Source organism: Manis pentadactyla, chromosome X (genome assembly GCF_030020395.1).
Source record: "Manis pentadactyla isolate mManPen7 chromosome X, mManPen7.hap1, whole genome shotgun sequence".
Classification (NCBI taxonomy): Eukaryota; Metazoa; Chordata; class Mammalia; order Pholidota; family Manidae; genus Manis; species Manis pentadactyla.
Genome location: NC_080038.1, coordinates 128,987,583 through 129,004,487, shown reverse-complemented (window position 1 = coordinate 129,004,487; position 16,905 = coordinate 128,987,583).

Genomic DNA, 16,905 nt, shown 5'->3' with positions numbered 1-16,905 from the left:
AGCAGTTGGATCAGTGCAGAGAAACATGAGAGAAGTAACTGTGGGGTTCTGGCAGAGAAAGCTGAGTTTACTAATAAATAGTCACTGCTAACCATGTAACAGCCACTTTACACATATTATCTCATGTAATCCTCGCAGCAATTCTACCGGGTAGTCATTGTCATTACCCCATTTTACCAAAAAGGAAACGAAGGTACAGAGAGCAGTAATTTATGCAGGGTTGCCAGGGAATAAGCGGCAGAGCCAGGATTCTAGTCTACACAGTCTGGTGTGGAATCCATGCTCCTAACCAGTACCCTACCTGGTCTTCCTCAGGCCATGTGAAAAGAGCTAGAGCAGGATTTTGACATCATCCCAAGGCCAAACTTTTTCTTTAATTGTAGTTACTATTATTCTGTGTTTACTGTCTGGAGATTCGTTTTGTGATATGGGATGCTTTGGGTTCTTTGGGGGGTCCTCCTGGAGTGAAGGCCACCTATGCCCATTGGAGGATGGCTGGATCTCTATATATTCTCCAGCTAATTCCAGGATTAAGTCCATGACCTCTGGACTGGCCCATGCTTTCAATGATCTGTATTTGGGGGTAGAACCCCTTCCACCCTTGCAGGAGCCCAGGGTGAGCAGGAGAAATGCCTGTGTTGGGGTGATATAATGAACTTCTATGGCACCCATCAGTATAAAAGCAATGGGCTTATAAGGAAAAAAAATGGGAATGTTAGAAGTGAGTAGAAAAAGGGGGAAATTAGTCTTGAGAAGAGAGAGCTTTGAGAAAAGATGGGAAAAGCAGAATCAAACACACAAAGGCCTTTGGATTATGTTCCTGTCTCTCAGAGAGAAGGGAGCTAGTGTGGGTGAGGGCCCCAGAAGAGCCCAGTGCAAGGGACTCCCTGTGTCCTGCTGAGCCCCGACATGAAGTTACCAGGGGGTAATCTCAAGCTGTAGAACTCTTGATGCTTTGGACAGGGCTAAAAGAAAGCACTCCTAGGGTACTTTCAAGTTTCTCTCTTACCAGTGTCAAGTAAAATACATTAATAAAAAATACCCAGAAGTTTTCCTCTCATAAGCAATCTAGATTCTTTGCATTTCTGGAGTTACTTTTTCTCTGGAATACGGTACTAAAAAATAATAAATTGATTTGAGAATTTATATCCTTACAATATTTAAGGTTTCCATCTATGAACATGGTATGCATTTCCAATAAATGAAAGGAAAACTTCTACTTTGTTAATTAAATTAAGCCTAGAACCCTTAACTCTTGTTCTTGCCAATTGTCTATCTTTAGGGGTCTCTTGGAGGAGATAGTATCTGGCAGCATGGGGTCTGCAGTTGGACTATGTTTCTATTCTGCATCTGCCCTTTTCCTTGCTTTATAATTTTGGGTACATCACTGTACTTCTCTGAGCTTCAGCTTTATCACCTGTAAATTGGGGTTAATAAAAGTGCCAATCCCATGGGTTTGTTGAGAGGGTTGAATGAGATAATGTGTGTAAAGCAGCGCCTAGCTCACACACTCAGTTGTTCATAATTACCCACAACCCCACTCTACCTCCCTGTAAATGAAGAGGTCTTCTCACACTTCAGTCTGATGTAGGCACATGACCATTTCCTGAGTACCTTCTAGCATAGTTGAGGTAAGGCTGAAACATTGAACGAGATTGTCTAAAGGCTAGGGAATAACAGCAGATAGATAAACACAGAGAATAATATGAAACCAGATCATTGTACTCTACAACATAAGGCTTGCTTTTCAGAGTCCCATCTTACCCTCAGTCCCCACCTATTTCCACAACGTGGGTGCCATCTTGGCAACGTACCGCCCAGGAGCATAAGACAAGAACTGAATCTTCTGACATTTGAGCCCAAGAGTACTAGTTGTAAAGAAAGACAAGTATTACATTTCCTGGAGTACTTATGACCTGCCTTCTTAGTTTCACATTCTTGTCTTTTTGCCCAGATGATTGATAACATGGAATAACCATCGTTTTCCAGGGAGACTCCATCCATGCTGTGCCCACAGGACTGTGGCCTTTCCCTACAGCCATTACTTGACAACAATATTAGAAAATAACACAATAGCATCAGCATTCATATGAAAAACACATATATGAAGCATGGGGGCTTTTTGTTATATTTTCCAATAGTTTTGTAGCTTTCCTTATATGGGTAATACAGCTGGTCATGTTTATTCTTAAATTACTGTAGAAAATGCAAGATACAAAGATTTTATCTAATATTTATACTTCTTTTTAATATTGACCAGTTCTAAAGCCATATTAAAAATGATAAAAGATGTCTTTATTTTGCTTTTTTAAAAAAAAATACTGTTGATATTCTTCAGTATTATTTTGCTTTGTGCTTAAAAGAGATGTTCTTTATCATGTTATCCTTATCGTTTTCATGTACGTCCTTATCATATTTATCCTTTCATTCCTAATTTTATAGAATGCGTATTAAATGTTACGCTTTGGTTTTTTGGATATCTCTTCTATGATTCTTGATCCATCTGGCAGACATTTATTAAGCTTCTACTATGTGTCACATACTGTGTAAGGGGGCTGGAGGAACAAAGATGAAGAGCACCACAGGCTAGTCAGAGGAGGGACAAGATGCCAAGCATTATAATGCCGTGTGATAAATGCTGAAACACATTTAAGTGCAGCTTAACCCAGAGCTTCCATCTGATGCACTGGACAGGTTGGGTCTAGGTTGCAGGCCAAGCTGATATGCAGCTGGTACACAGCAAAACAGGCCATTGACAATATTGAAATACTTCCATAGTAAATCACTATTGCCCTGAGCACTCAGAGTGCTCCCTCACTGTCCCAGCTGTTCCCTAGGACCTCCCCCACCCCAGACCTCCTGAGGATCCACCAACTAAAGGGGTAACACCTGGTAACAGCATGGAGCCAACAGGACCCTGGCCTAATGTTATTGCCCAGCATCAACTGTACATTCTGATTGGTTAAGTCCTGTCCCTTACCACTTGATACTGTGAATAGCATTCTTGGTTATAGAAGTGACAATAAATACATCCCCTCAGTTCTCAGGGTGGGCAGTGGGCTTGGGACAGCCAGAAACCCCTTCTCCCCTCTCCCCTCCTCCAGCTAGGAGCAGCCTCATTTGCATACCCCAGGGGCCCATACAAATATTTTCATTTTCTATGTATGCCATGAAAAAGTTGGGAAGCTCTGATTTAACCTACAGATAGTATTATACTAATAGACTGCCTTAGGCTGAACCATTGCTGCTTTCCTATAATCAACCCTTTGTGAATGTGATGTGTTGTTTCTTTCAAGCTTTGCTAAGTTATTTGCTAGTGTCTTGGCTGAAGTGTTTATACCTATATTCAGAGTTTATATGGGTCTCTGATTTTCATGCTTTATTTGATCTTTATCATGTTTTGGGATCAGGACCATATTTGTTTCATGCAGTGCATTAGGTATGCCCTAACTTTTCCTACATTTTCTTCCTTGCAGATTTGAAAGTACTTATCCTTAGGTTTAGGGGCCTTGTGTGACAGTTCCTCAATTTATGTCTCAGTTATCCATTTATTCGGTTTTCTACTTGTATGAATTTTAATATTTTATATTTTTGTGGAAATAAGGCAGCCATTGCATTATATTTTAAAAATTTATTAGCATACAATTGTGCATAACATTTCCTTACAATTAAAAAATATTGTTTATACTGGTTGTTACATCCCCTTTCTCATTTCTAATTTTATGTGTGTGTTTTTCTTACATAGGTTTGTGGAGGTTTATCTACTTTATTAGCCCTTTCAAGCAACCGGCTCTTGAATTTATTAATTCCACTGTTTTTACATCCTCTAATTTATTTATTTTTGCTTTTATCTTTATTGTTTCCTTTCTCCTATTTTCCTGTGCAATTGTTTGCTCTTTCTCTAAAACGTTAAGCTCAATGTTTAGATTAGTTTATTGGCCTTAAATTTTAACAGTGAGAGGTAAAGACGCCATTGGGCGTCTGTCAAAAACCCCTTTCTCTGAGCTAGAGGAAAGGAGGCATGGCACGTGAGGACTGCTAGGAGCCCAAAGACAGGAAGAAGAGCGGGGCAATGAAGGTTTTCTCTCAGTAAGCCTTGCACGGCAACGTTTTCCCAAAAGCGTTTCTCCACAGGGGGGCAGTAGGGAGTAAGAAGTGTGGTCCTAGGCTTCAGGAGAGGGAGGGAAGGTGTTCCGCTGGGCTGACACTGCGCCTGTTGGATGTTGGATGCCCTCCACCCAGCCCAGCTGCTGTTGGTGCCGGGCCCTGCTTGTAATTCTCGTTCCCTGGTGTTCGCTTGTTCTGAGTTTTCCTTTCCGTCCTGCTCGCCGGAGTAGTTAGGGAGTCCAGCTCTCTGGACTGCTGTTTTACCCAAGCTAAAATTGCCAGACTCCCTCCCTCCAGGGGTTAGGCACAAGAAGCCTTTGAGCTTTGAGCTCACGCTGGGACAGGCTGCTGCCACTGTCACCACCACTCCCTCCTCTTCTCTGACTCTGGGGTTTTAGCTTTAGAGGTTCAAGGAGCAGACTGGCTGTCTCGGGTCCTGGGAGGAGTTGAAGGAGATGGCTTGAATGCTTAAATTGCTTTAGAGATGCGTGTGGAGGAGGGGGTGGGGTACAAGATGGGAGTAGGCTCCCAAGAAAGGTGTTGCTGGGGCAAAGAGGAAGTAGGTGCAGTGAAGGCCCATGCTTTCCTCCCCAGAGACCAGGGATCCTGCCTCTGAAGAGTCCCCTTCAAAACCTTGCTTCTTCCACGCTGGCTCTTTTGTGAATCAGTAGGGGGGCAGCAGTCCCAATCTTAAGTCTGGGTGCAGTAGGAGATGCCCAGGGCCTACACCGATAAGGTCAGACATCAACCACTCCCTTTGGCTCCTTGTGCTCCGCCCACACTAGCCCTCCTCTCTATTCTTAAAGGTGCCAAACCATCTCCTGCCTCATGACCTTTGTACATTCTGGTCCCTCTGCCTGGAACACGCTTCCTCTGGCTCTTCTCATGGCTGAGCTCTTTTTCGTCATTTAGGTCTCAGCTCAAATGAATTGTCACCTACCTCCAGAGGCCTTCCTGGACCACGTTAGCATCACAAAACCACGCCCCCCCACCATCCCTACTCCCACCCCCAAGCTACTCTTAATCCCATTTTCTTGCTTTATTTTCTTCATAGCAAATCTTGTTTGTTTACCTCTCTGTCTCTGTCACCTGACTGTGAGGTCTACTAGGCCAGGGACCTTACTGCCTTGTTCACTGCTGTGTGCCCAAGTGCCTGTAACCAGTGTTTACCATGTAGAACACACTCAGTAGATCGGTTTTGAAAGAATGAATGAACCAGTGTGCCAAGCATCATGCTAGGTGCTAGTGGCACAAACGCAGAGGGAGCTCATAGCACAGTGGCAGAGAAAGATTTGTGAGTGAATAATTACTAAATAATGGGAGGCGTATGTCCTGTAGCACCATCGGTCACACCTCTGTGTTCAGAAAGGCATGGTTTTCAATCCTGGCTCCATCATTTACTACGCGCATGATGGTGGGTGGTTGCTCAACCTCTCTGTGGCTCAGCTTCCTCATTTGTAAAACAAGGATAATAATAATAATGAAATAATAAGAATACTCCCATGGAATAGTTATGAACATTATATGAGATGACATTTATATAAAGGGTCAATACAGTGTTTGATAAATGGGAGTTGTTATTAAATTATTATTGAAGCCTTAGAGTGGTATATATATATATACATACATCTCATAGTGGTATATATATATATATAGAGAGAGAGAGAAAGTGTGTGCTGTGATTCTAAATTATTTTTGTTGCTTTGGCCCCCTTTGGCTCTGGTTGCGCTAACCGAGAGCAGTCCAGACCTAGAGGGAGCCACAGTGATTCTCATTAACCGCAAGCCCACTCAGAATAGCTTGGGCCTGGTTGATGGAGTTGGGAAGTGCTTCTCTGGGAGGGAGTGGCGCCTCCTATTTTCCATTCCATTTTATAAAGCCAGGCCAGTGTGGGGAAATTAATTCAGGTCTTTAAATGCTGATAAATGCAGAGGCACTTAGTACTAATATTTCAATCAAGTGTCAAGATAGAACTGATTAAACAAAGATTCAGAAGCTTCTAGTTGATGGAGGCTGTATTCCTTAACCATTCTAATGTAAGATATCTTTTAAAGTTTTTGTTTTTTTGACCCCAGGAAATGCCACATTGCTAATGCTCTAAGAAAAAAAAGAGTACTATTTTGTACAGTGTCATTTTGTGTTAATTTGAGAGAAAGGTATTTTTAATGCATTTGCCATCCTTTTGGCTCCCTTCATAATTATAAGACTAATTAAACATATAGTTGTAAGCAATCAGTGTCAGAGCTGAATGGGATGGTAGGGATTATTCAGATGAACCTTCAGTTTGTAGAGGAAAAACTGAGGCCCAGCATCTTGCTTGAGGACACTAGGCTTGAAGAAGGCAGTGTTTAGGCGGTTTAACCTGGTAGCACAACAGGAAATCTCCCATTGGTCTGCTACCAACTGAGCCTCCACTTTTCTGTTCTGGGCTAGCCCCTCATACTCCTATTTCATTAATTCACCAAAGTAATTGAGTACCTACTGTGTGCCACATACTCAGCTAGGTCTGGGTATGAGCAGTATACACACGTGGCCCTAGTTGTTGCTCAGCTGGCTGTCTAGTAGGAGGATAGACAGAGAGGCAGGCAATAGAGGAGGTAGAAGCTACTGGGGGAGCACCTAAGAAGTTTACCTCATCCCGACTGGAGTTGGAGGGGAGAAGGAAGAGAGTTCATCAAGGGCTTCTGGGAGGAAATCTCGTGATTCCACCTAAACTAGAGCTGAAGTTCTAGTGGGAGCTAGCCACGCGAGTTGGGGGTGGAGAGGAGCCATATGTTACTGACAGAGGGGATACCACGAATGAAGGTCAGGCAATGAGAGAGAATGTGGTGCAGTCATAATAAAGTATGAAGTACCGAGGCCTACTACCACATTATGCTAAGTGAAAGAAGTCAGACACAAAAGGCCACATGCTGTATGATTCCACTTGCACGGAAAGTTCAGAGACAGAAAGTAGGTTGATTAGTGGCTGCCAGGAGCTGGGGCAGTGGGGAGCGGATAGGGGAGAGTGACGCCTAAGGGGTGTGGAGCTTCATTTTAGAGTGATGAAAGTCTTCTAAAATTGAGTGTGGTAACAGTTGCACAATTTTGTGAATATACTAGAAGCCATTGAACTGTATGCTTTAAGAAAGGGAATGTGCTGTGCTATAAAAACTAAAAGACATATGATGTGACTAGAGGATAGAGAGAAAGGGGAAGGAGGGGCAACATATCAGGTTGGAGAGAGAATATTACTACTAAAAGCTAACATTTATAGAGCAGTCTTTGAATACTATGCATATATTAACAAAATACTCAAAATACCCTAGAAGATAGTGTTGTATTTTACAGATGAGAAAACTAAGACACTGGAAGTTTAACTTGCTCAAAGTTACCCAGTACTAAAAGTGGTAAAGATGTGATTGGAACCCAGCCAGTTTTGCTCCCCAGTCTAACCATTACACTTTACTGTGAAGGCGAGATCTGATCATGAAGGGCATTAGAAGCCGTGTTAAAGAGTTTTGTTTTATTTTTTTTATTGAGGTTCTTTGGAAGTGTTTTAGGCAGAGGTGATAAGATCAGATGTGTATTGGGAAAAATTGATAGTGTTCTTGTTGCAATGTAACCAAACAGATTGGGGTAGAGTGGCAAAATCAGAGGTGGTGCATTCTGTGAGGAGCTGGTCTGAACTTGAGGGCCTGAGGTAAGAATGGCAGTAGCAATGGGGATAAATAGAAGTGGATGATCTCAGAAATATTTAGAATTAATTGATAGGACTTGATGATTGACTAAGTGTGAAGAGGGAGAGAAGGAGTCGAGGCTGACTCCCAGGATTTTCACGTGGGCAACGGGGTTGATGGTAATGCTATTTTCTGAGGTCATGGGAAGAGAAGGAATTCGAATTTGGGCATGCTAAGTCCAAGTGCAACTTTAAATGTTGGATAGGAGGTTCGATATGAAGGTCTGAAAACCAAGAGGACAGACCACATTAGAAATACAGATGTGGAAAGTTATCAGCCTATAGCTGGTCTGAAGCCCTGGGAGTATGTGAGAGGGCCTCAGGATGAGGTGTCAAGTGAGAAGAGAAGAAGGCCTAGGACACAGCATCAACTTACACCATTATTTAAGGATGGACAGATGGGAGGAGACTGAGCTGGAGGAGCCTGAGAGGTAGGACCAAAACCAGGAGGATAGGGGATCATAGGAGCCAAATGAACAGAATGTTTCAAGAATAAGGGAGCATCGACTGTGTCAGATACCTCTGAGAGCTAATGACAGAAAGTGCCCATTGGATTTTGCAGCGAGGGGTCCACCGGTGAGTGCAATTTCAGTGGGCTGTGAGGACAGAAAGACTGATTACAGTCATTGACAGAGCGATTCATAAGACGTTTGCTTTTTCCTTTTGTCACAGATCCCACTAGCTGATTTTTCTCCTTGAGTTCTTCTCTGCCTAGGCCGGTCTCTCCAGCCCTGTACCCCACCGTATTTTCGGTAGCTTCTATTGGCCATTCAGGGTCCTTTTCCTTGAGAGCTCCATTTTGCTTTAAGGGTTTTGCCGGTGATAACTAAGTAGAAACAGAAGACAAAAAAAAAAAGAATCTGGGCAAGTGATTTAAGGTTTTTAGAAATCTTTCTAACTTTCTTATCATGGTTATTTCCTAGACCCATATTTTCTAAAATGTTTTCTTCAAGTATGATATGATAAAAGGGTTCTATAATTAAGCATGTTTCTTTACTCACTGACATTTGAGAGCCTTTAATATGTTAATACACCTTGTGAATCTGTGGATGCACTGAGTGTAGAGTTAATCAGGCAGTGTTTCTCAAACTTACTTGCTCATGGAACCCTTTTCTTAAGAAGCAATTGTAGGATTAGTTTTCCACAGAAGACACTTTGGGAAAGTCTACGCAAGTTTATTATTCCAAATAAACTTTTCAGATGGTTCTACAAGTTTTAAAGACCTCTCACTATTACTCTTCCACTCCTGAGGGGGGAGCTCATGCTCCTTCACCACCTCTTCAGAGCTTACATCCTCTTACTTTTACCACCACCCAGGTAAACCCTGATGTGGAGATTCATACAAGAGTGGGCTATCAGAAGATGGAAGCCCAGCTAGGAAGCTATTGCAGATAGATATCCAGCACTTCATTTATTTATTCACCCATTCATTTATTCAGAGATTTACTGAGTGCCTACTATGTGCCAGATACTATGCAAGTCCGGAGGATATATCAATGAATTTAACAGCGAAAAAAAAAATCTTCCAAAAAACAAAACACTGTTGTCATGGAGCTTATATTCATAGAAGGGGTGACAGACAGTAGACAAGTGGGCAAAAATCCGGAAAGTGATTTTAAGCATGAAGGGCTGAACTCCTAAGCGAAATAAGGTAGAAGAAATAAGAATGGATTAATTAAACCTCCGAAGTGGGTTTAGAGACTGGGGAGAAAAATTTCAGGTTTGCAAAACTGAATGACTGAGGAACCCAGTCCAGAGTTTGGCACCACTGTGCCTTTTTTGCTTACACTTTTCTCCCTTGAAGTTTTCGGTGGCTGTCTCCCTGCTTACTTGTAAGACCAATTGGATTTCTTGACATCTGTTGCCTGGATAAGGATGTCATAGAAAGCACTGAACCTTCTGAAAGGCATCAGAGAGGTAGTTTTAGACCCCTAACTTGACACAAACTGATAATAACGTGTGCTTTGGGTTTTTCAAAATGCCTTTTCCTCAGGGGTATGATTTATTGCCCCCATTACATAGAAAAGGAAACTGAGGCTCAGAGGCTGATTTGCCATAGATTGTGTAGCTGTTCAAAGTTGGGGCTCGGATTTGACTCTAACTCTTTAACGAGCTGAACTTCCGCACGCTAGTTACATTATTGCCGGGTTTTTTTGATTCTCCTGCTCATGGACATGTCTGGATTATTCTTGTGTGGAGGGAGGGAGGAGGGGAGAGCAGAGAGGAGAGGTTGGGGTAATGATTAACTCTCCTTAAGGGAAAAATGGTCGCTGTTAATGTTTTTGGATTGAATGAAAGAGTTTTCAGGGCAAGGGCCAAGTAGCGATTAGATCTTTTTCCCTCCAAGTAATCCCCATTCAGGGCTGCATAAATTGGAATCCTGAGGGGAGGAACTGAAGCAACAAACCCTTTAGTCTCTCTCCCAACTAGTCAGACCCTTTGAACGAGAGAAATTGGATGGAGTTTGTGTGAAGGTTTGGGTTTTTCGTTTAAAGGCAGATGTAGTGAACTTGAAGAAAGCTCAGAGGAGACGATGAAAGACTTGGAGAATGTAACTTGAATTAAAAAGGTTGACGGGACTGGAATTGTTCTGTTTGAAACCTGCCCACCCCTCACATCATCTCTTGTCACATCCTGCTTTGCATTTGTGTTTCAGAAATACTAAAATGCTTATGACATGGCAGTTCTTGCCACCATATCTGTGTATCATGGTGTCCAATCTGCTCAGAACACAGCTTTCTCCACATATCCATCCTTTTCTAAGAGTCAGCACTTACTGAGCTCTTACTTGGTATCTAGCACCATGCTAAATATTTTAGATGCAGTAGTTCCTTTAATCCTCACAGAAACCTCCTGGAATGGGACCTGTACAAGTGAATGAGGCTCCGAGAGGTGTGGTAACCTGCTGAAGGGCACACAGTTAGTAAGAGGAACCAGAACTTGAACTCAGGTATTTCTGATTCCAGACTTAGTCTGGGTCCTCTGAGAGGCAGAAGCCAACATGGGATTAAACATGCAAGGACTTCATTAGGGGAGATATAATGAGAGAAGCTGGGAGGTTGCTGAAGAAGGCTGGGAGAGCCAGCAGACTGAGATGTAAATCTGACCCCTGGTGAAGGGCGAGGACAAAAGGTCGGGTAGGAACGTCCCAGATTGCCATGCAGTCAAAGAAAGGTTCAGTGAGGCCTCCTCTGAGTCCTTGAGCTAAAGTCTGCTATCCGTGGACTCCCACATCTCCCCACAACAGGCCTGCCTTTGTGCTCCCTTGGGTAGAAGCAGCCTTGTGCACACTCGGTGATGAATCACAGAACACAGCACTGTGGGCCCTTGATCAGGTTATGCTCCTTGTAGGTCAGTGGGTCTCAACTGGGCTGATTTTGTCCCTGCAGGGGACATTTGGCAACACCTAGAGATGTTTTTGATTGTCAAAAGTCAGGGGAGGGGGCCCCTGACACCTGGTGAGTAGAGGCCAAGGATGCCACTCGGCCTTCTACAGCTCACGGGATAGTGGCCACAACATAGAATGATCTGGGCCAAAACGTCCAGAATGCCAGTGTTGCGAAGCGGACGCCTGCAAGGTGCGCTCTCAGGGCTGCTGCAGTTCTCCACCTCTCTGCCATGCTGCCCCTACCAGGATGCTTCCTCTGCCTCTCTGCCTACACTCACCCCATCAGATGCCCCTCCTGCTTTGCTCTCGCAACATGGCACAGTCCATCCGAGCGCTTATCAAACCACATTGTTATCGCGTGCTGATGTACCTGTCTCCGTCTGTGGACTGTGAGGACCTTAAAGGCAGGAGCTCTATCTTACTTTTCTTTGTACTCCTTGCACCCAGGCCAGGATCTGGCGCCTAGAAAGGTTCATTACAGTAGTGAAGGTGAGAAAAGGCTCTGAAGCAGTTTAGTGGCAAATGTTCAGTATGTGGCAGGCTGTCTCATCGCTCCTTTTCCAGACCTGTATACCCTAGTGGCCCCCATGACTGTCTGCTTCATGCCCACCAGTATAGCAAATTCCTTTCTGAACAGTTTCACTTAAATCTCCCCTAGTACCTCAAACTCAACCTGTTGGTAATGAATGTGTGGTCCTCTGTAAACCTCTTTTTGTTCCCCTGTCCCTTTTATCTGTGAATGGCCCTGCAGTTTATCCTATTATTGAAACTAGACTAGAAACATGGGAGTCACATCTTTTTCCTCATCCTGCCAACATCCCTAAATCGCTACCTACTAAGACTTTGACTTTTCTTGATGGGTCTCAAATCTTTCTCCTTCACTCCATTCCCACTGCCTTGCCTTAACCCTGGCTCTCACTGCTTCTCTGTGGGATGATTGCAGGCCTCCTGACTCATCACCCTGCTTCCTGTCTTGCCACACACCCCCTTCACGTTTATACTCTATGCTGCTGCCAGAGCGATGGTCTCAGCACACATCTGAGCATGTCGTCCTCTTGTTTGAAAGGGCCTCTTGTGATCTTCAGGGTAAAGTCCAAGCTTCTTATCACAGCACATGTGATTTTCATGACCTAGACCCCTGCCCGGCTTCCCAATCTCATTTGCCATCATTCCTTACACATACCTTTGGCTCTAAGTATTTCTCAGCTGGGGGTGATTTTGCCCCACTGAGACTATCTGGCAATGTGTGGAGACATCTTTGGTTGTCACAACTCAAGGGACTGAGGTGCTGCTAGCATCTAGTGGGTGGAATCCAGGGTCCTGTAGCTAAACATTTTGCCACACACAGGACAGCCTCTCACAAGGAAGAATTAACCAGCCCCAGATGTCTATAGTAACTATACACCAGCTACCTAGAACTCCTCAGGAGCATCATGCTGGTTTCACCTGTCTGTGCCTAAAACACTCCCAGAAGGTCTTTCTCTCCTTTTTTCATCTGGTTAACTCCCACTTGTCCTACAAAACTTGATTTAATTATCACCTCTTCTGGGAAGCCTTTCCTGACCTCCCAGTCCAAAGAAGATGTCTCTCCTGTGTGCTCCCATGTGGTCCTTAGTACCTCCCTGCGCAGAGTATTTATTAGGTAGCAATGCAATTATTTTCTGGTCTGTTCCCTGGAGAGACTGAACTCCTTGACAGTGGGGAGCACAGCGTATTACATTTATATTCCCTGTACTTTGCACATGGTACATGTTTCAGCAAATGATTGAATACATGAATGAATGACCAGAAGATCCCAACAAATGACTGCTGATTCAAGAAAGAGGAGAAGCTTTTGTTTGTTGTCACCCTCCCCACTGGTCTTTCTTCAGAGAGATGCCTAAAATATTTACTGTGATGTTAGGCTAGTTGATCAGAAGTTGATCTAGAAGGGATTCCTTCATTTATCAATCAGTATTTTATTGGTTACCTGCCATGTGCCAGACACTGAGCTAGACACTGAGGACCCAGCACAAAATAGAACAGACATTCATAAGTTGCGTAGCGTTTACACATGTTTGAATGAAATCTAGTTAGTCTAAGCAGACCACCTTGGGGAACTCAGTTAAGGGTCTGGAAATAAAATCTATTCGAAAGTTAAGAGTGCTTCCCAGTCTGGTTTGATTTGCTTGCAGTAAACTGACCACCTTGCAAATCCTTGGTATGGTATAATAACAGGCATGTTCTTCCCCTGAGCAATCCACAGAGTATAAATGCAGCCAAACTTGCTCTATTTCTGGCCCTGATTCTCCAGCTATAGGAAAAACTCTATCTGCAAGGAAAAGAGGTTACTGATCTGAATAAGCTTCCAAACAAGTGGAGACCACCCACTTCCTTAATTGACTTTGTATAAAGAAAATGAAAGCTCATTACCCATCTTGTCAGTTGCTCCACATCTCTGGAGCTGGGACAGCAATTGAATAATGAAAAGCTCACTAGTGCAGAAACAGTTAACATTAACTTTGGCACTGTGTGTCAAGTGAGGTTTGGCCTGTTATCTCTTTCCTAAGAGTCTCTCAAACTCAGCTACAACACTAAGATAGATAACCAAATGCAAAGGAGTAAATCTCGACATTTTTTAAGTGGGTTTAATTAGAGACTCACTCAACTTACTTGAGGAGCTTTGGGCTGAACTAATGCTAGGAAAAGACTTATTTTGACCACGATTGGAAAAATGTTATGGGAAACATAAAGTGTTAAACTCTAGTAAGTGAGAGAATGGAAGGGAGAGTATCCTCCAGATGCCCAGAGAAATTTCCAACTGCGATAAGCTTGGGAGTTAGTATGGAGTCTTCAGAAAGCAGAAGAAACACCCCCTACCCCACCCCCACCAATTTCATGCATTTATTCATTTAACAAATATTTATTGAGCACCTACTGTACTATCCTCTACCCATGCTGGGTGCTAGAAGCACTGCAATGGGTGGGGGTGGGAACAGACAAAAACCTCTGACCTGATGGACATTATATACTATTGGGTAAACACTTGGCAAATAAAGGTAAGCTGCTGTGCACGTGAATGCCTGCTGGGCTTCTGTTCAGCCTCCCCCCATGCCCCACACTCCCTCCCCCAGGAAGGTCTGGCAAGTAGAGATGTTGGGTTCCTTTACAGGTTCTGTAACTTTTGGGGAACTGTACTAGATGCATCATCCATCAAATCGTGGATGAAACCGTCTTGATCCTTAGCTGCAGTTTGAGTTTTTCCCTAAACACCTACCACTGCCTTTCAGGACTTTAAGGCTATAAATGGAATTATTCTGTTTCTCAGGATCCATAATTAAGCTCCTCTGTTTGCATGTTCCGATCTTGAGGGTGCCCCTTGGGCATTTGGAGAGTGTTTAGCACATTCAGCAGCCTCTGCAACAGAAGCCAAAGTGGCAGCGGGAGTGCATTCCATAAAAGCAGCTCTCTTCCTAGAGCCCATAATTAGAATGTGTTAACTACATCCTCTTTGCATCTGGTGCACGGCGATTCAAGGGTGACAGAGGCAGAATGGAAATGGGACCCATAAAAATGTTCTGCTATCTGTAAAGGTAAGAAGTTGGTCTTTATTCTCATCTGTCCACTGGAAGCCAGGCTTTTTTCCTGCCTGAGATCAGACACCTATGGAAGCCACACTATTTTCAGAGCAAGGCATTCTATGTGAAACACCACAGTCTTGGCACATCTTGAGCATTCCGGAAGGGACTGCTATCATCATCGTCATTATCTTGGCCCCTCACTCTCTGACAGAGAATGAGGCATTGCGGAAGAGAACACGGTGGGCAGAGAGGAGGTTAGGTCTGTGATCTGGTTTTGTTCCTGAATTGTCATGGGGGCTTTGGGAAGCTCACTTAACGTAAAGACTAGGATGACTTGTGGCAAAACGGGAAGTGCAGTGTTTAGCAGTACGGAGTAAGGAGGAGGGAGCAAGTGGAAGGACGCATCGGTGGAGCAGGTTGGGGCTAGGGAGGAGATAACCCAGTTGCATAGAATTACTGGATGTCCATGCAGCTCCGCACTTCACCCCGCTCCATGCCAGGGGAGGCCGGCCCACATGGATTGCATTAATGGGCTCCCTTGCCTCCTGACTTCTGGTTGCGCTTGGCACTGATTGGAGATTGGAGGGCGGGAGGAGAGTGACGTTGGAGAATTTATTCCCCAGGCTCTCTCCTGATGGGCTGAGTACTGGCAGCAGCTGCTTCCCTCTGCTGAAGGTCACAGCCCCCTAAGCCCCGTGAGTTACTTCACACTGTTCCCTCTCCTTGGCCCTTCGGGTCTTTATGGGAAACATAAATATCTCTTAGGAAAGAGATAACAGGCCAAACCTCACTTGACACACAGTGCCAAAGTTAATGTTAACTGCTTGGCACTGCCCCATCTCTCGTGTGGTTCTCACACGCTACTCATACCCTTGTAAAGAACCCCTTTATGAAATTCTCCCCAGATGACTGGGTTTGAGTGCGCCGTTTCCTGCTCAGACTGTAACTGATAAACCTTGGAGATTTTTGTACTCTCTCCCAAGCCCGGAGTGACAGCAGCAGCATGGTAGCAGAAGGTGTCTTTCCTTTTCTCTGCCTCAAGCCCCCAGCACGGGGCTGGGCACATGGTAGTCACCCAGTAAAGATTCAATAAATGATTAATGAACTTTGCCAAGGATAGGTGGGTGGTCCGTAGGAAATAGATAACTCAGGGATAATTCTGGTCATCAGGAATTCGAAGAGGGCCACACTGGTAAGTGGAACAGCCTTAAAGGTGGCGTGGGGTTGGGGGGTTAGGATTTAGGGAGAGCAGCATCCAGCTTTCAGAAGAAGGCTGGCAGAAATTAAGGAAGGAGAGTATCTAAGGCCCTAGTCACTGACTGAGGTTAAAGACAGGGGCCCAGTATGGGTATTTAAGGACAGGAAAAGCAGCAACGCGGAGTTAGACATAAGCATTGGGGTTTTGAGGGGACAGAGTGTCCTGACCGATGGACCTAGGGTCTGGGATCTACTGAGCAGGAGTGAAGAGTCTAATTCACTAGGCTGGCATTCGTACTAGAACGTTTAACTGTTCATTCATGTAAGGTATCTATTGAGCTCCTCGTTCTGATTTTGACACTCAGCAAACAATCTCCAGGACTTACTCAGTTTCCATCATCTCCCTTCTTGGGTAGAGAATGCATAAAGTAGACAACAGTTATCTTTTTTAGTATGAAATAACAAGTGACTGTGAATGCAGAGCATTGAATCAGACAGTCTTGTGTAAGGATCCTAACTTGACCAGCTTTGGCAAGTCATTTTCTGTGTCTGTTTATTTACTTTAGAAGTGAAGGTGGTGATAATACCTTTCTCCTTATGTTGCTATGGGGGTTAAATGAGAAAATTCACGGAAAGCACTTAGAACCTTTCTTGGTATATGGTAAATACATAGTAAGTCAATTTTAGCTTATATCTATATCAGTGTTTATCTTGCTGGTTTATCATGGGCCAATCCCTTGGAGTCTGATTAGCCCTAGGGCAACACATATAATAAAGTTTCTGATCCTACAAAACTGAGCAGCCACAACCTGTGACCACATCTTCCAAGATGCTGCCCAGCCCTCCCCATCATATTTCTCTGCTGATCACTAGCACTGGCCAGAGGAGAACAGTTATCTGTCCTCTGGGCTTTCCCAAGCTTTTGGTTCATGCTT